Source organism: Mauremys mutica, chromosome 2 (genome assembly GCF_020497125.1).
Source record: "Mauremys mutica isolate MM-2020 ecotype Southern chromosome 2, ASM2049712v1, whole genome shotgun sequence".
Taxonomy (NCBI): domain Eukaryota; kingdom Metazoa; phylum Chordata; order Testudines; family Geoemydidae; genus Mauremys; species Mauremys mutica.
Genome location: NC_059073.1, coordinates 225,323,695 through 225,342,052, shown reverse-complemented (window position 1 = coordinate 225,342,052; position 18,358 = coordinate 225,323,695). Strand labels below are relative to the sequence as shown.

General features: G+C 40.2%; 1 protein-coding gene across 7 annotated transcripts in view; it reads right to left on the bottom strand.

Annotated features, from left to right (window-relative positions):
- Positions 1-18,358, bottom strand: part of ZNF385D (zinc finger protein 385D) — a 922,283-nt gene that overhangs the window by 465,452 nt on the left and 438,473 nt on the right. The gene's annotated exons all lie outside the window — the stretch shown is intronic.

Sequence of the window (18,358 nt, the reverse complement as noted above, 5' to 3'; positions counted from 1 at the left end):
AAAGCTAGCAGAACACTGTGAATTTAAAGAAATGTTAAATGATGCCCTGCGTGCCAGGTTAGTGTGTGGCCTCTACAGTGAAGCTATACGGAAGCGCCTACTGACAGAGGCTCAGCTTACCTTACAGAAGGCTGTTGATATTGCTGTCTCCATGGAACTGGCTACAAGGGAGGTGCAATACATCGGTGCATCCCCTAGGGTGCAAAAAGTGTCACAAGAACCGACCCACAAAACTGTGCAGAGTCAAGAATGTTACCAGGCATCGGAATGCTGGTGTAAGGACCTGGTGTGTCGACACTGTGGCAAAAAGGGACACATTGAGTGTGCCTGTAAACAAAAGAAAAAGAGGCCTGTGGTCTGGCCGACAAAAAAAGGAACCCTGCATACCCTAGAGCAGACCCAGGATGATCAAGGTGACACCTCAGCACAAGAGAAAGTGCCACTGCATGTTTTGTCTTTGGCAGTGGGCTCACATGAATACTGGGTAACCCCGTTATTGGATGGCAAACCTATACGCATGGAACTGGACACCGGTGCAGCCGTCTCGCTGGTCTCAGAGACTGTGTATAAAGAAAAGCTACAGCATCTTCCGCTTAAGGCAACAAAAACTGTTCTGAAGACGTATACGGGAGAAGCTGTGCCCATGTTGGGCACTATTGATGTTAAGGTGGAGCTCAATGGACAGGCTGCTAAATTGCCACTGTTTGTGGTGAGAGGTAACTACCCAGCCCTAATGGGTAGGTCTTGGCTTGGGAAGATTCAACTGAACTGGGCAGAAGTGCACCGGATGACTACAGAAGAAACCAGTCTAACCCCTATATTAAGGAAACATGCTGCTGTTTTTGGAGATGATTTGGGAAGTATGAAGGGAATCACTGTGACATTGAACATTAAACCTGACAGTCCACCAAAATATCTGAAAGCCCGAACTGTGCCATATGCCATCAGGCCAAAAGTTGAAGCAGACCCTGGAGCGCCTGGTCACCAATGGAGTCCTAATACCAGTTACCCATAGCTCATGGGCCACGCCTATCGTTCCAATCGTGAAGAAAGATGGCTCTCTCCGGATTTGCGAAGATTTTAAAGTCACTGTCAACCCAGTGTTGTGTGCAGAGCAATACCCGCTTCCCCGCATCGATGACCTCTTCGCAGGCCTGGCTGGGGGACAAAAGTTCAGTAAGATTGATCTGAGTCAAGCATATTTACAGATGCACGTTGATGAAAAGTCCCAAGAGCTGTTGACTATTGCGACTCATAAGGGGCTTTATCGATACTGTCGCCTACCCTTCGGAATAACATCTGCTCCCGCCCTGTTCCAGAGGGCTATGGACCAGATCTTGTGTGGCTTGTCAGGAGTTCAGTGCTATCTGGATGATATCCTGGTCACTGGAAGAAATGAAGAGGATCACTTAAAGAATTTAGAGGCTACCCTACAAAGACTGGAAGAGTATGGCCTACGAGTTCGCAAAGACAAGTGTGAATTCTTCAAGCCCTCTGTTGAATATTTGGGACACATGATTGATTCTGCAGGTCTTCATAAGGCCCCTGCAAAAGTTAAAGCTATTGTGGAGGCTCCCCCACCTCGAAATGTAAGCCAGCTGCGCTCATTTCTAGGACTCCTGAACTATTATGGAAAGTTCATCTCACAGTTAGCCACACTGCTAAAACCACTTCATGAGCTCCTTGGGCAGAAAAAGGCCTGGAAGTGGACTGAAGCCTGTGATGTTGCATTTAACAAAGCTAAGGATGCATTGCTAAATTCTGAAGTTCTAACGCACTTTGATCCATCCTTACCACTGCAATTGGCCTGCGACGCCTCCCCTTATGGAGTGGGAGCAGTCGTGTCACATATTATGCCTTCAGGAGAAGAGAGACCTACTGCTTTTGCTTCACGCACTCTAAGCAAAGCAGAAACTAACTACGCCCAAATCGAACGTGAGGCATTAGGAATTGTTTTTGGAATTAGGAAGTTTCATCAGTACCTGTTTGGGTGAAAGTTTACTCTTCTCACAGACCATCGACCTCTGACATCAATTTTTGGACCCTACACAGGCATTCCCCCATTAGCTGCTAGTCGTATGCAACGTTGGGCATTGTTACTTTCAGCACACACATATGAAATCAAATATCGGAAATCCACTCTGCACGGCAATGCAGATGGCCTCTCAAGGTTGCCTTTGCCGGTCAAACACCAAGATAGTGCCCAAAAGGAAATCTTCTACTTTGAACAGGTAGAGAATACACCCATCACTGCTACTCAGATAAAGAAGGCAACTCGCGTTGACCCAGTATTGTCCCAAGTTATGGACCTGGTGATGCATGGAAAATCTCGACAAACCTCTCCGGTCTCATCCGACCTTGTTCCCTACATGTCCAAGCGGACGGAGTTATCGGTCCAGTCTGGTTGTTTGTTGTGGGGGAGACGTGTCATTATTCCACCACCACTGAGATCACAGATGTTAGAACAGCTACATTCCGGTCACTGTGGAATAGTGCGCATGAAGGAAATTGCACGAAGCTATTTTTGGTGGCTTGGATTGGACAGCGCTATTGAAGAGAAGGCAAAAGCTTGTATGTCATGTCAGGGTGTGAGGAATGCGCCCCTGTGGGCACCCCTACACCCATGGGACTGGCCTGAAAACCCGTGGCAACGTATTCATGTTGACTTTGCTGGCCCCCTTGAAGGAAGCATGTTCTTGGTGGCAATAGATGCCCATTCTAAATGGCCAGAAGTCTCTATAATGCAGTCCACTTCTGCAGATAGTACTATCCAAAAACTACGAGGACTCTTTAGTCGTTTTGGTCTGCAAGAACAACTTGTGAGCGACAACGGACCGCAGTTCATTTCTCAGGAGTTTCAAAATTTTATGAAGGCAAATGGGATACACCACATCACGTCAGCACCATATCATCCGTCCACCAACGGATTAGCTGAAAGATTTGTGCAGACAATGAAAAACGCTTTGAAATCAGCAAGGGGACAACACTCCATTCAAAAGCGTCTGGATACCTTTTTACTTTCCTACAGAAACACACCTCATGCTACGACCCACGCATCTCCGGCCTTTCTAATGATGGGACGACAGCTGCGCACATGCTTTGATCTGCTGAAACCTTCTGAACCCCGACAAATTGTGCAACATCAGCAGCAATATCAAGTCATCAGACGGGCACCCAGAGCAAAAGACCGAACCTTTAGCCCGGGACAGCCAGTTTTGGCTCGGAATTATACTTCCAGAGCTAAATGGGTCCCGGCCACAGTCATCACTCAAACAGGACCTGTTTCCTACACAGTCCGGACTGCAGAGAATCTTACCTGGCGGCGACATGTAGATCAGCTGTTGCCAGGTCATGCCAGTCCTCAGGACCCATCTGCAGTTGAGGGGTCTGACTTCACCACTTCTGGTGAGGCACCGAATCACGAGTCACCTGTTCCTGACTGTTCTCCTCCATTACTGCTGGCGGCTGAGATACCCCCTTTGCCCAGCACGAGCTGATACCACCTCCTCACCCGTTCGTGCTGCGGACCCTGAGCCCCTAGTGCTTTCGGGTGCAATAACACCAGAAGTTCGCCGTAATCCGCCTAGAGACAGAAGGCCTCCTCATCGGCTGGATCTTTAGTTAGGGCAAACCCACGGTTATGGGGCAAAATAATCCCCAGGGTTTAGCCGGGAATGGAGGCAGTCTACCCTCCTTCTCTAGTGTGTGTTTTATTTAGGGGATGTTCTTATTAGGGGGGGAGGAATATGTTGTGTATTTGGTTGTCATGGTTTTTGTTGCAATGGCAACTGAGTTAGATTATTATGGGTTAGCTCAGCCAGCTTCAGCCGGCTGAGTGAGCTCTCTGTCTCTGTAAATAAAATGGTGGTTTTGTTAGCTGTCAGCTCTCTGGCCTCAACTGATTTCTTCCTAAACCGGCTCCCCCCAAGGATATAACAGAAATGACTAGACTTCTTGGAACCCTGGGTTCAAATGCCACAAATGTCAATTTATTCCATCTTCACAAGGATAAACAGAGTATGTTACCATTAGCTTGGTGTTTTTTTTAAGCGACCCATATAAACAAAGGGCCTGTCAAATCTTTATTGATACTAAAATCCATGAGTTTTGCCTAAATAAGGAATTAATAGGTCCTGCATAACTGGAATTGAATATTCAACATAATCACTAAACTATATATACCTCTGGGGCAAAAGACGGGAACCAAATTGCACATGGAATGATACATAAAAATGGCAAGAGAAAGGCAGGCTGGGGAAACGTCATTTAAAAAAAACATTAAACCAATTGTTCTGAAATGAATCTGAGCAAGAACTTTTCTCAGGTCTTTTCCTTTCATGTTTCCAACCCCTCAGAAGCCCCTTCTCAGCTTCATTTTTTAAATTCCCAGTTGTTACTGCCAAAATTTTATGCTACATATAGCATTACTCAGAAGTTGTCAGACTTTCAATCTTAAATGGAGATAAAGATAACAAGACTACCACCTCACACACATATTGTCAACATATTAGATCTAATATTGCCTTTAGATCACTGTATCTGTGGGATTATACAATTAAAAAACTGATGGAAGTATAATTGATGCTAGCAATTTGCTGTAGATACTATAACACTGATTCAAATTTCAGTGTTATTTTTTCCCCAGCAGAGTGGGGGTAGCATCTGATGTCAGATTTCCATGAGAAACTTCTTTCGAATATCACTAAACTTTTAATGCGGGGAATTATATGTTGCACTGCTCAGTAATTTAATGGTCAGATCACCTAGCCTCCAAAATGAGACAGATTCCTCTTCTACGAAGACAAGTTACAGCTTGTTTGAAGATTGCTTTGTTTTTTAATCTTTACATTTGTTTAGCTGTGTGGTGAAACAAAGAACAAGAGATACAAGTAAAGGGGATTTTTTTTTCAGTTTTGATTATCTTGGGGCTTGGATCAAAGTGGTTTTGTTTTTCTAGCTTTAGTGCAGTATGAAGCCTCTGATTATGGGATCTGAATTAAAAAAAAGGCTGGGGCATCTATATATGCACACTAGGGGCGGAGGAGTGGGAGGACAGGAAATCCTTAAGTCCTTATTCAAATCCGAATCAAGCAATCCCTATTGTCAGACAAAATTCTCATTGAAGTCAACAGAAGTTTTGCCCAATAAAGGTCTGCATGGAATGTCCCTCAGTTTTTTCCCCTCAAGTGTTTACTCAGGTAAAACTCTCACTGAAGACAATGAGACCCTGTGACGGGCCTGGAACCTTATCGCCCCTTGGGGGGGGGGGGGGAGAAGGTATGAGGTGTTGGAACCTTGCCACGCCCAAGTTCATGTGCTCACCTCTCTGAAGGGAGGCTGTTAGGCCATATCGGGCCACCCACACACAACCACCCCTTAGTCAGGGCAGTGCAGCCAAATGGCCTGAGTCCATCTAATCCCCCTCGCAAGCAGGGTAATGTTTATTTATTACTAGCATGTCTAATTTTGCTTGTCTACTTTAGAAAACGCTCAAAAACATTGTGAAATACTTCATTACGAATGCAATCTTTTAAAAGTTACCAGTGTATGCAGGGTTGTCAAAGGTGAAGCAGACATGTTATTTGACTGGATGTTTTTGTTCTTCAGAAAATGCATTATAAGCTCATCACTTTTGCCATTTTGCATTTGCACGCACTGCCTCAACCACCGAAATGTAATGGCATCTTATCTATGGCAGAGTGACTGTAGACCAGGAACAGTCTCGTCAGAACAGATTAAATGGAAATGCATACTGTATCCAGAAAGAAAGTATGGTGACTGATTTACACATGAGTAATTGGGGATCAGTTTAGTCAGATTTCTTGAGCTTGCTCTATGATTATATGTAGTACAGTAAGCATAGTTTATTACTGATAAAGCCTAAAACAAGAAAAGAATAATTGCATGGATGTTACTCTAAAATTTAGTGATAAGAAGCTGCACATTTGTTCTCACTAAAATCCCAGAGATATTTTAACTGCACTGAATTGCAATTATACCACTTGATATTACTATTGACAAAAATCAATGTTGCATAAAGATACAACTAGCATTAGTAATACTATCAACAACTCAATTACTCAGGATTTCACACAGATCTGACAAAAGTTGTAGGACAAAACAAAACACATTAATAAAAACAACAACATTCTAGAAATGTTAAGACCCTGATACAGTTAGAGTCTTTAGTCTCAATTATTTTGCCTTGCATGGGCATAAATCAGACCCACGTTATTACTGGAATACATACAGGATGATTTTTTTTGGTGATTAATTTTTTGGAAATATATTGGAGAAAAATTTAAAAAAACTAAAGAAAAAATATTCTGATATATTATTGTATGTGATTTGACTCATTGGACTTGCCAGTTATACTATCAACAAGTAGAGTCAATTAGTAAAATATGTAGGCTAAGAGTTTCAAAGCCAATTTAGGGATTTGTATGCCCAATTCCTATTGATGTGAATTTGCAAATCTTATCCATATTGTTTGCCTAGCAAATTAAAGCCACAATTAGATGCTGTTTGAAAGGTTAATTCATGAGCCAAAATAATTAATTTATTCTAGATCTTTGACAAAAATCAATTCAACAAAATTCTGATGAGCACCTGTAAACATGAATATCTGAACGGGTAACCCTGCAAAAAGAACTGCACTACCATTTTGGCTCAAGCTCGCCCCAAGATGTAGGTATTTCTACTAAGAATAAGAATAAGCTGATGGGGACGGTGGCTAGAAATCACTGTCATGTCAAGAAGTGTATGTCCATAAACCTAATCCATGCTCCATAATGCCCTTTTTGTAATATCTTTCACGGAGGGCCATCCAACAGTCTGCATGTCTCAGTTCAGAGAAGTCAAAACAGGGGGCAAACAATTTCTGCCCAGGCCCCACTGCAGATTTCCTGATGCGGGTCTTGATGGACCACCAGAGAGATGTAAGTTACTGGACTGAATCTTTGCAGCTTAGATGTATTTTCAGCCTGCACAGCAAAATGTTATGGCTAATTTATAACTACTTACAAACAAGTCTTTTTAATAGAAACAAAGGAGAGAGACAGACTGATTACCGGGGCAAGAGCAGTCTCTGCTTTAATATCCCAATACTGACTAGTATTCAGGCCTCTTTGTTGGCTCAGCCTCTCTTATTTAAGTGTTCTTACTTAGCTACAGAAATACTGCTTGTTTTCTTTTGAAGTTACACAATTTTAATTTGTGATGTTCATAAAACTTTAGAAGTTTACAACTGTTCTCCAGAAACTTAATTTCTGAGTAACAAGTCTTTAAATTCCAGCTTTGCAAGTCAGGATAATACATTATTCTCCAAGCCTGGCACTGCCACGGTTTTTGATTCGGCTTTCTCGTGTCTGTATGTAACAGGGCCATTGACGTCAAAAGAGTTGCAGACGAGAACGTAATGAATTATTAAGACCATTTTTTATTCTCTAGAAGTGAGAGATTTTAAGTTCAAACACTTAGAGCACCCTGGTGCTGATATACAGTACTTCCGATACTGGGTTTCAAATGCCACATTTTTAACTGTATGTTCCATATGTTTGGTTCAACACAAAACATTAGATATTAACCAACCACCATATATTTTCATGCCAAACATTCAAACTTATTTTTAATTAATGTGCCCGTGGTTAAACAGAGCCATTTGGTCTATATTATAAATAAATATGCCAATGGTTCTGCTCTTAATAGCTTCAATAATTTGCTTTAAAAGTTAATTATTTTATTGGAATTATATTGAAATGCAATATTTGTACTGTTGTGCATCACCAGGAACAGACATATTTGTTTTAATGTATCTTTGATTAATGGAGAACCTGATGAGACCGCTGCATTATCTGCTTTTCCCTGCTACTAGTGTAAGGAGAGGAAATTTTGAGAAGACTGAGTTCTAAACTATAGTAGTTTTGTTCCTTAATTTAATCTTTTTGAGGTAAGGATCTTATCTATTTAATTTAAACTAGATAGTTTGCCTTGGAGTAAGAGAGCTGGTGTATGTAACTGGTATATACAAAAACACAATGTAGGCAATTTAAAGAGCTGTAAAAATATTTAAAGAGGTTTTAAAACAAAGTTTGTTTTAGTCATATTTTTCAAAGGCTTTTTGAGAACAGAGATTTATTTGGGTTAATTGTCAAACTTATGTTGAATTATGTGAAAAAAACATAGTATCCCTTGACCATGCACCCAGTCCCTGATATTAGCTAATCAGAGTGCCAACTAAAATTGTCTTTAATCCCTGAGGATTCTCTCCATATTTTTATTCTTCATTTTATATTGCCTCTCTTTTAGATGCCCAGTCACAATTACCTCTCTATTAGCTGCTGCAAGACACTTCCTCCAGGACACAAGATCACACCGCTCTTGCACACTTGAAAAGGATGACCTGATGGTGTAAAGTCAGAACCTATCTCTGAACGTGGCCATTGCCGGAATTTGCTGCCATTTCTAACGAGTTCTAACATTTTTGGAAATATTGCACAACAAAGATACATCACAGGGTCAGGTGGCACTGCTTAGCTGGTGGAACATTTCTTGAAATACCTCAGTTCATCCTCAATTCTATTAGTCCATAGATTCTGGTCAGTATCGCCTTTATAATAAGTCTGGTTCAGAGTACTTGAAGGAATGCTGTCACTTCATCAGTCAATCACTGCTATCTTTTCTAGAATAGCCACTTTTAAATCCAATAATATCTAAAATGTCAAAAGTAAAACAAAGGCAGTAGCACTGAAAACAGCCAGAAATAAGATGAAGAGAGCCAGCTGCATATACTACTTCCGGGTTTCCAGATATCCTCATTTTGGGAGATACCCAAATGGTTTACCAGCCAAGGACCTGATTCTGCATGGATTCCAATTGTGAGAAGGATGTGAAAGTTGAAGACACTGAGTGCCCTGCCTGATTGGGCCCAAAGGGAAGCTGATTTTTTGTTTTGTTTTGTCTGTGTCCTTTTTCATTTACTATATTTCAGAACCTTGTAAGAAGAAAGACTTTAAAAATATTTTTTTAAAGTCCAAAAGAAAAGTTATACCACTTTGTTAAAATCTTAAGAATTTATAAGACGGTGGCTTTCTTGGAGTAAAATATGTAAGAAGATGAACAGTTTGGTTTAATAAGGCTACAGTTGGTGACGATTATACAATTAGGGACTATATCAAGTGATTCTCTGTAAAGAGCAAAGCAATGAAGAGTTTCAAAGGGATCTCACTGAAATGGGTGAATGGGTAACAAAATAGCAGATAAAATTCAATATTGATAAATGCAAAGTAATGTACACTGGAAATAGGGTGACCAGAGGTCCCGATTTTATAGGGACAGTCCCGATATTTGGGGATTTTTCTTATATGGGTGCCTATTACCCCCCACACTCTGTCCTGATTTTTTCATACTTGCTATCTGGTCACCCTAACTGGAAAACATAATCCCAACTACATGTATAAAAATTATGGGGTCTAAATTAGCTGTTACCACTCAAAGATCTTGGAGTTGTCATGGATAGTTCTCTGAAAATATCTGCTCAATCTGCAGCAGCAGTCAAAAGAGCTAAAAGAATTAGGAAAGAATAGATAATAAAACCGAAAATATTATAATGCCTCTATATAAATCCATAGTACACCTACAACTTCAGTACAGCATGTAGTTCTGCTCACCTCATCTCAAAAAAAGATATTAGAATTGGAAATGATACAGAGAAGAGCAACAAAAATGATTAGGGGTATGGAACAGCTTCGATATAAGGAGAGAGTAAACATACTGGGACAGTTCTGTTTAGAAAAGAGATAAGGGGGGGCATATGATAGAGGTCTAACATCATGAATGGTGTGGAGAAAGTGAATGGGGAAGTATTATTTACTCCTTCACATAACACAAGAACCAGGGTCACCCCAGGAGGTTTAAAACAAACAAAAGGAAGTATTTCTTCATAGAACACAGAGACAATTTGTGAAACTCACTGCCTGGGGATGTTATGAAAGTCAAAAATATAACTAGGCTAAAAAAAGAATTAGATGAATTCATGGAGAATAAGTCCATCAATGGCTATTAGATAAGATGGTTAAGGACATAACCCCTTGCTTTGGAGGTCCCTAATCATCCCTCTGCCAAAAGCTGGGACTGGACGACAGGGGATCGATCACTCGATACTTGCCCTGTTCTATTCATTCCCTCTGCAGCATCTGGCAACAGCTACTGTCAGCAGACAGAGTACTGGGCTACATAGACCATTGGTCTGACCCTGTATGGACATTCTTATGTTCTTATGATTTGCTGTCTTTTCAATTGCTCATAACTGGCATATCTCCTTCTTCAGCTTTTTTTGTGCCATTTGCAAAAGACACTGGGCCAAGTCCATCCCTGCTGTAAACCCATTGTCTTCAGTGTATATACAGGACCTAGCACAAAGCGCTTCTGACCTGGTTTGCTTCTAGGTATTACCACAATAAAAATAAAAATAAAATTATAATGTGGCCCTGTGAGTTAATAGGAGCCTATATAAGAAAAAGACCCAAAAATCGGGACTGTCCCTATAAAATCGGGACATCTGGTCACCCTACCTGTGAGTATGAGAAACTAAGAGCATAAAAGGCAGCTATACTATTTGTAAGCAACTTAAAACCTAGTGCTTACTTCCTGGCTGAAGTGACCTGGAGCACTGAAAGTGCATGCAGTGCCAGCATGAAATGCCTCAACAAAGAGACAGCTGGGATGAAATACTTACTCTAATTAAATCAGTGCCAGTTTTGACATTGACTTCAATGAAGCCAGGATTTTACCCTGATCTTGAGGTCCAATTTGCTCCACTGTGTAATATTCAATGAATGAAACATTTGCTGATGAAAAATTCAGAAAGGCAACTACCAAGAACAGGGCAGATTTTGAGTGAGAAGAATAGAAGACCAAGAACAGAAGTGCTACCTGGATTAATGTGGACAGAAGAGAAAGGAAAGTGTAATGACCCATGTAAATTTCACAAGATATATTACCAAACAGAATTTTAACTTCTGTGAGATCCTAATTATTACAATGCATGTACAGATGGCAGGACAAGGAAATGTAGGTTTATGACATAAATGTTGTACATATGCCTCTACACAGGATGGGAGAAAAACTGGACAGTTGGGAGAAATTAATACCTTGAAATGTTAATAAGTATAGTGTGTGTTCATGACTCATATGATTTGTTGCCCGCCAGATGCCAAAGCAGAAAAAGACATCATATTAAAAAGGAAGACAAGTGACTGACAGGGTTTGGAAAGAATTCACAATCATCATAGTCTATATTGAAACCAATGATATAAACAGAATGAGACGGGAGGCCATACAAACCAGGCTTCAACAGTCAGGGAATTTAAACAAGTACAGCTCAAATGCTGTTTCTCTCACAAATGATACTGATGCCACACTCAGGAAGAAGTGAAGAATGGCAGATTAGGAATTTCCATACAGTTTTAAAATTATACAAATGGGACATGGGATTATTCTTAGAGTAGCTGAAACGAATACAACTATGTTAGTATTTGGGTTTCAAGTGCGCGTAATACATCCAAAACAGATTAAAACAATCCCTACCTATGGGAACATTAATTTAAAATTGGAGAGACAATTCAGTTCAGCTAAACAATGCATCAAATGGCAGTATATGTCCCAAAGTGATACAGGAATCTATTTTATTTAACATAGATTTTGGGGGGACACTACTCTTGACATCTTTATGGAAGAAGCATGTTTTAAACACAGATTCAGGTAGAGCGAGTGTCACCATTTGTAAGAAACAAAGAGGACAAGACAAGGGTCAGAAAGCAATGAAGGGAATAATGGGAGAAGGAAGTTTGGGAGGAGCAACAGAATGAGAAAGAGGAGTTGAAAAGATGAAAGCAGAGAGACAGGGTTCAATGTAGGGTGAGGGTGCACAAGGAAGGGAGAAAAAACGTCAGGTCTGGCACGTCTTATCTTAGATCTAATGGCAATCTTTATGCTCAACTGAAGGCATGTATTAGCATTCCAACCTCTCTCAGGCTTAACAGAGTAGCTGAGTGCTTACTTGAGTTCCCTAGCAGCTATCATGAGTTTGCTAGAGAACTCCCATGTTAACCATGTTTGTTCTTGAGAAAAGACAGCTGAGGGCGGATCTGATAGTGTTCTTCAAATATGTTAAGGGCTGTTATAAAGAGGATGGTGATGAATTGGCTCGCCATGTTGATTGAAGGTAGGAAAACAAGTTATTGGGTTCATCTGTAGCAAGGGAAATTTACCTTAGATAGTAGGAAACTCTTTCCAACTATAAGGGTAGTTAGGCTCTGGAATAGGCTTCCACAGGAGGCTGTGGAATCCCCATCACTGGTGGTTTTTAAGAACAGGTTGGACAAACACTTGTCAGGGATGGTCTAGTTTTACTATGACTTGTCTCAGTGCAGGGGGCTGGACTTGATGACTTCTTGAGGTTCCTTCTTGAGGAAGCAGCATTGGACTGGGGGAGGGATCCTGACTGAAAGAAATTCAGCCAATAAGACTTCTAAAATACATGGGGAGAGAGACCTTTGCTTTGAATTTATTTTAGCTTGTTAAATTAGGCATTAGTTAGATTTTACTTTTCTTCTCTTGTAACAAATTCTGCCTCATTACTGGTAATCACTTAAAATCTATCTTTCTTTAATCAATACATTTGTTTTATTGTTTCACCTAAACCAGTGTATTTGGACTGTAGTGTTCGGGAAACTCCATTTGGAACAACAGGATTAGTGCATATCATTTTCTATTAATAAAATGATGGATTTTATATGAGCTTGTATTGACCAGGAGACAGCTGGGGCAGTACAAGACATATGTTTCTGGGGGAAAAGTCTGAGACTGTGAATTTGCTGGTGTTGCGCTGCAGTGTAATTCAAGAGTGTCTGGCTATAGAACTCATACAATACAACTGGAAGTAACTTACATGCTGGAGCCTGTGTGAGAGCAGACCAGGTGTGGTAGCTCTCCCAGCAAAGCAGTGTAAAAGGCAGGTTAGGTTGGAGAACTGAGGGGACACTGTAGTTCATCAATCCAGATTGTACGCTGGGTAATGTCACACAGTCTTCAGTAAAAGGTTCTCTAATATTATCATATATGGTACAGTGGTCACCTTAAAATCTGAAATAGATAACATCACCACCTGCATAAGGGACTGCACGGCTATTAATAAATTTCTTCTCTCAGATTCAGTAAGACTATCCTGAGATGATGTAAACTTGACAGCAATTTACACCTCCGTGCCAGTATGTCATTATAGATGATAAAAGAGATCCTGGAGATGGTCAACACCTTTCCCTCCCAATTGCTTAAAAGCTTGAACTTAGTCTCTAGATCTCCAGCACATGTCATATCCCTCTACTGAAACTTAGGGGGAAAAAAACTGTTTAACTACCTTTGCTTTGTAAGTGTGACATCTATATTAAAGGAAGTTCATATATCTGGATGAGCTTAACAATATCAAGACCAATAAATCAATATGCAAGTCATTCTTAATATGGCACTAACTCAGTATTCTCTCTCTACCACTAAAAGTGACTTTCCAAACTCAAAACCCTTTCGATAACTATTTGTGAAACTGGAAATTGATACTGAACAAAATCAATGCAATAAAACATTTCTCAGTTCTCCTGACCTCAGTGTTATATAAGCCCCACTTTACACAGGTTCAGCTTGTCTGCGTTAGAGGTTTGCACAGGTGTAATTAAATGGATGTACTTACACTTATAAACATTTTATTAATGTAGGTTCCATTGTGCCAATTGCCTTTGAACATAAGCAACACATACCTGGCATGTGTGATTAAATCAAGAAAAAAAAGGAACAGGCATTCAATGACATCCGAACTGTTTCCAATGAGATTAATTGTGATGTCACAAACCGTGTATTGAGACATCATTGAATTCATCAGAAGAAGTCTAATTAAAAAGAAGTAAATCTTTGTAAGCACAAGTAGTGCTATATAAAGAGAGTATCTTACTTGTAAGATATTTTCATAAGCAACAGTTAATATTAATATTTCAGTAACAGGCATAATAGTCTGATGGAAAGGGAAGCAGACAAGTGTATTGCAACAAGAGCAAAAATTAGCATCTGGTTGCAGTGGCAGACAGTGCACTTGTGATGGTACACAGCACTTAGCTGATCTCACTTCTCCAGAGATAGCTAGCTATGACATTTGAAAGTCATTATAGAATACCCAGGAGGACCTGTTGTGTTGCTCAGCTGAGGCCTCTTTCCAAATGTCAGCAGCTTTATGAGTCAAAAGTAGATTTAAACCGGAGGATAAGTCAGGGATCAGCAACCTTTGGCACGTGGCCCACCAGGGTAAGCACCCTGGTGTGTCAGGCTGGTTTGTTTACCTGTCGCGTCTGCAGGTTCGGCTGATCATGGCTCCCACTGGCCACGGTTCACCACTCCAGGCCAATGGAGGTGGTAGAAAGTGGTAGCCAGCACATCCCTCGGCCCATGCCGCTTCCCGCAGCCCCCATTGGCCTGGGATGGCGAACCACGGCCAGTGGGAGCCGCAATCAGCCGAACCTGCGGACGCGGTAGGTAAACAAACTGTCCCGGCCCGCCAGGTGCCAAATCTGGTGCCAAAGTTTGCCAATCCTGGGGATAAATCATCCTGAATTTACTGATTGGAAGGAACTGGCTGAGAAGGTGAGATTAAAAAAAAGAAGCTTGGACAACAAGCTACTTGAGTTCAGGGTAGTAAGAACCCTCCTGAGGACTAGAGTTGTAAGAATAACTGATTGTCCAATTTGCTGGCAATTTAGAGAAATTTTAAGAAGTGTTTTGGGTCAACCGAAAACCAATTTTTTTCCATAAAATCAAAAAGTTGAAAAAAGTTGTTTTGGCTCAAATAAAAATGTTTTGTTCAAGCTGAAACAAAATATTGTGTTTTGATTTCCAACATTTTCAAGTTGTTTTTTTTAAAGTTATTGATGGAAATTTCAAAGCGAAAAGTCATGTCAAACTGAAAAATTTAAATCTTTCAACTTTTTGATATTTTGGGGTTTGGGGTTGACATCAACAATTTGGTGAAACTGATAAAAATTCCTCAAATATTTCAGCTCCCAGTCCCTGTTATCAGCCAACATGACAGCAGGTGGCACCACTCACCCAAACTGGACTGAGTCAAACAACAGACATCAGCCAGTTTCCCAGCTCCCCAGGCATACACCCCCCCCCGCCTCTGGAGTATAAACCCAAAATTATACCATCTTGTGCTGCACTGTACAGCATAAGTTCATAGAGTTCACCCCTCCCTCAATGTGGAGAGGAAATGCAACAACCATTGCCCCTTGAGCTAAGATTCCCAAGCATTTCACTCCAAATTTACTGGTTTAGATTAAAACATAAAATAAGTTTAACCACAAAAGGATAGATTTTAAGTGATTATAAGTGATAACAAAGAGATCAAAGCAGATTATCTAGTAAACAAACAAAAACACAAACTACGTTTAACATACAAGTAGGATAGGATTTGAATTAACAATCTCTCACCCCCATTCCAAGTCATTTTCTTTTGGAGCTTCTTCTACATGTTCAGTTGTGGGAGAGTGAAGGACAACAGATGATGTCACTCCCTGCCTTATATAGCTTTAACATACGGTGGGAACCCTTTGTTTTAAACTTGGTTCCCAGACCAGTTTGTGGAAAAATACAGACATCCTAAAATGGAGTCCAGATTCATGTGAGCTGGTCACATGCCCTTGCAGAGTCATAGCAGCCATTACTTACAGGCTGGCTGAAACGTCCACAGGAAGGCTCACCAGGTAGGGGATAAGCTTCTCCCTAAGGCCTATTGTTTTCCCTACTGGCCTATTACCCTGAATGGAGCCTTCACAACCAGCTATTTAGATGAGAAGCATCATGCCTAGTGGGTGTCACCCAGGTGTGACTACATGTGAAATACAGATACATAGTCAATATTCATAACTTCAGATACAAAAATGATATATGCATACAAATGGGATAATCATATTCAGCAAATCATAACTCTTCCAGTGATACCTTACACACCCCATCTTGTACAAAATGCACCATAACTGTTCCATAATCATATCATATAATAATATTACTATGAAGAATACAGGGTGCAGTGTCACAAAGGGAGTAACAGTTTTTGTGTTAAGTGTAATATTTGAAAAGTGGCCTTCATGTGAGAGGTTAGGAGAATACTAGAGTTTGTAGTGATTCAGGTTTCTTAGCTATAGAAAAAGTCACCATCTTATGGCAAAATTTCAAAATGGGCTAATATTTAGATGTTTCCTTTGCACCAGATTATAAGAATTTTACTACAGTAATAGCTATTGTGGTATCTTTGGAAACTAAATTCAACCATTAAAGTGTAAAACAAATGGATTTTAAGCACAAATCTCAATGTAAACATAACTATGGATTGACTACTGATGCTCAGTATTTAGTGCTGAATTATGAGCGTAACAAGTCTCTACAATTAGCAGCATGTACAAACTGAACATTTAATAGTAATATGTGTCACCCTTTTAAAATATAAGTTTCTAAGAAAACACACACACACACACACAGGACTGGCTTACATAACAATAAATTTAAGATCCAGTTTATAAGAACGGAATTTTTATGTTCCTGAAAAGACTTGGATTTCAGTTTATAAGACAGTAAATAGGACTCACTATATTGAATAATTCTTGGTCTGGGTTGTGAATTCAGGAATTGAATAATCACAGAGCTTGGTAAAAGGCTTACTGCCAACTGCCTCACTGAAGTAAATGGCTCCTGTGTTCAAAACAACAAATAATGCCCTAGAATGCAATTTTTTAAAGTCACGGGAAGTGGCATCATATGCATTTTGTACACTCATCTTCTATATGCCAGTATTTTCTACCTTATTTAAAATATTGACAAAAACTATTGCACAGGGAAGCAGTTTTAGTTGTAGCAGCACCTCATTCATTCACATTGCTCAGCAATTACTTTAAAGAAAGCCCTAAAGTGTTTTTCCTTCTCAGTTTCAAAAATTCAATACAGGCACTGATATACCTGCAAAGAGATGCCATTTTTACCACGCTAATGCTGCTGTTTATACCCTGTATTTTTTTCTGATAAACAGGCTTTATATTTAAGACAATGTAATTTATAATTAAATAATGTATGGATACTAAAGTACAGTAACTTTTTTTTATATTTGGTTTACATCTAGCCAGATATCTAGTCCATCTGGTTTATATTTTGAAGATAAAGACTGTAGTGAGAAGTTTTAATTACACAGTCAAACATAATACAGCTGAATCCTACTTCTATTCAGTAGCCCATTGCAAATTTGTTTGGAAGCAAGAGAGGGGCTGTTACTCAGGGCCGCCCAGAGGGGAGGTCAAGTGGGGCAATTTGCCCCAGGCCCCTAAGGGCCCCCATGAGAATATAGTATTCTATAGTACTGCAACTTTTTTTTAATGGAAGGGCCCCCCGAAATTGCTTTGCCCTGGGCCCCCTGAATCCTCTGGGCAGCCCTGCTGTTACTTCACATAAATCTGTTCTCAATTTCTGTTACTCCCCTCGCAATATAAAACACTCAAACTCTTCTTTCTTTGTGGAAATAACTCACAGGTGACAAAAAACAAGGAGCAATTGCACTGACAACATTTTCACCAACCTTGCAATTGTGTCAAGTATCAAGGGGTAGCAGTGTTAGTCTGTATCCACAAAAACAAGGAGTCCAGTGGCACCTTAAAGACTAACAATTTATTTGGGCATAAAGCAAATAAATCTGTTAGTCTTTAAGGTGCCACCGGACTCCTTGTTGATCTTGCAATTGTGTATTATCTTCAAAAAAGCATGCTCTTCTGCATTGCACTGATCTTGGATGTCTTTGCAATCAGTGAATCACTGAGCTTGGAAACAGGATTTTCTACTGCAGATGCAAGCACTTCACTGTGCCAGACAACACAGGAGATGCCCAGTAACTGCTGATGTGTAGGCTTTAGAAAACTTTTTCATGAAACAAAGGCTTCAGTTTGTTTTCATCATTTAATTTACAGCAGAGTTTAGTCTATTAAGAATGATTGGACAATAAACCTGTACATTGGGCTTAGTAAGTCCCTGCTTTTACAATCAGATTTTATATACATATGTATATATAATGGTATTTTATAAAGAAAGCAGCTCAATAGCCTATTTTAAAAGTTTCTGGTATTATTTAAGCAACAGTTATTGCAGAAAGAGTGCTGAAAGTATTCATCCATGTGCATGTGATAAACAGTGGCGTAGCCAGGTGGAGGGAACAGGGGGAGTGATCACAAAAAAAGGCGCCACCAGCTGCGGCACTTTTACTCACCTGGCAACGCTTTTA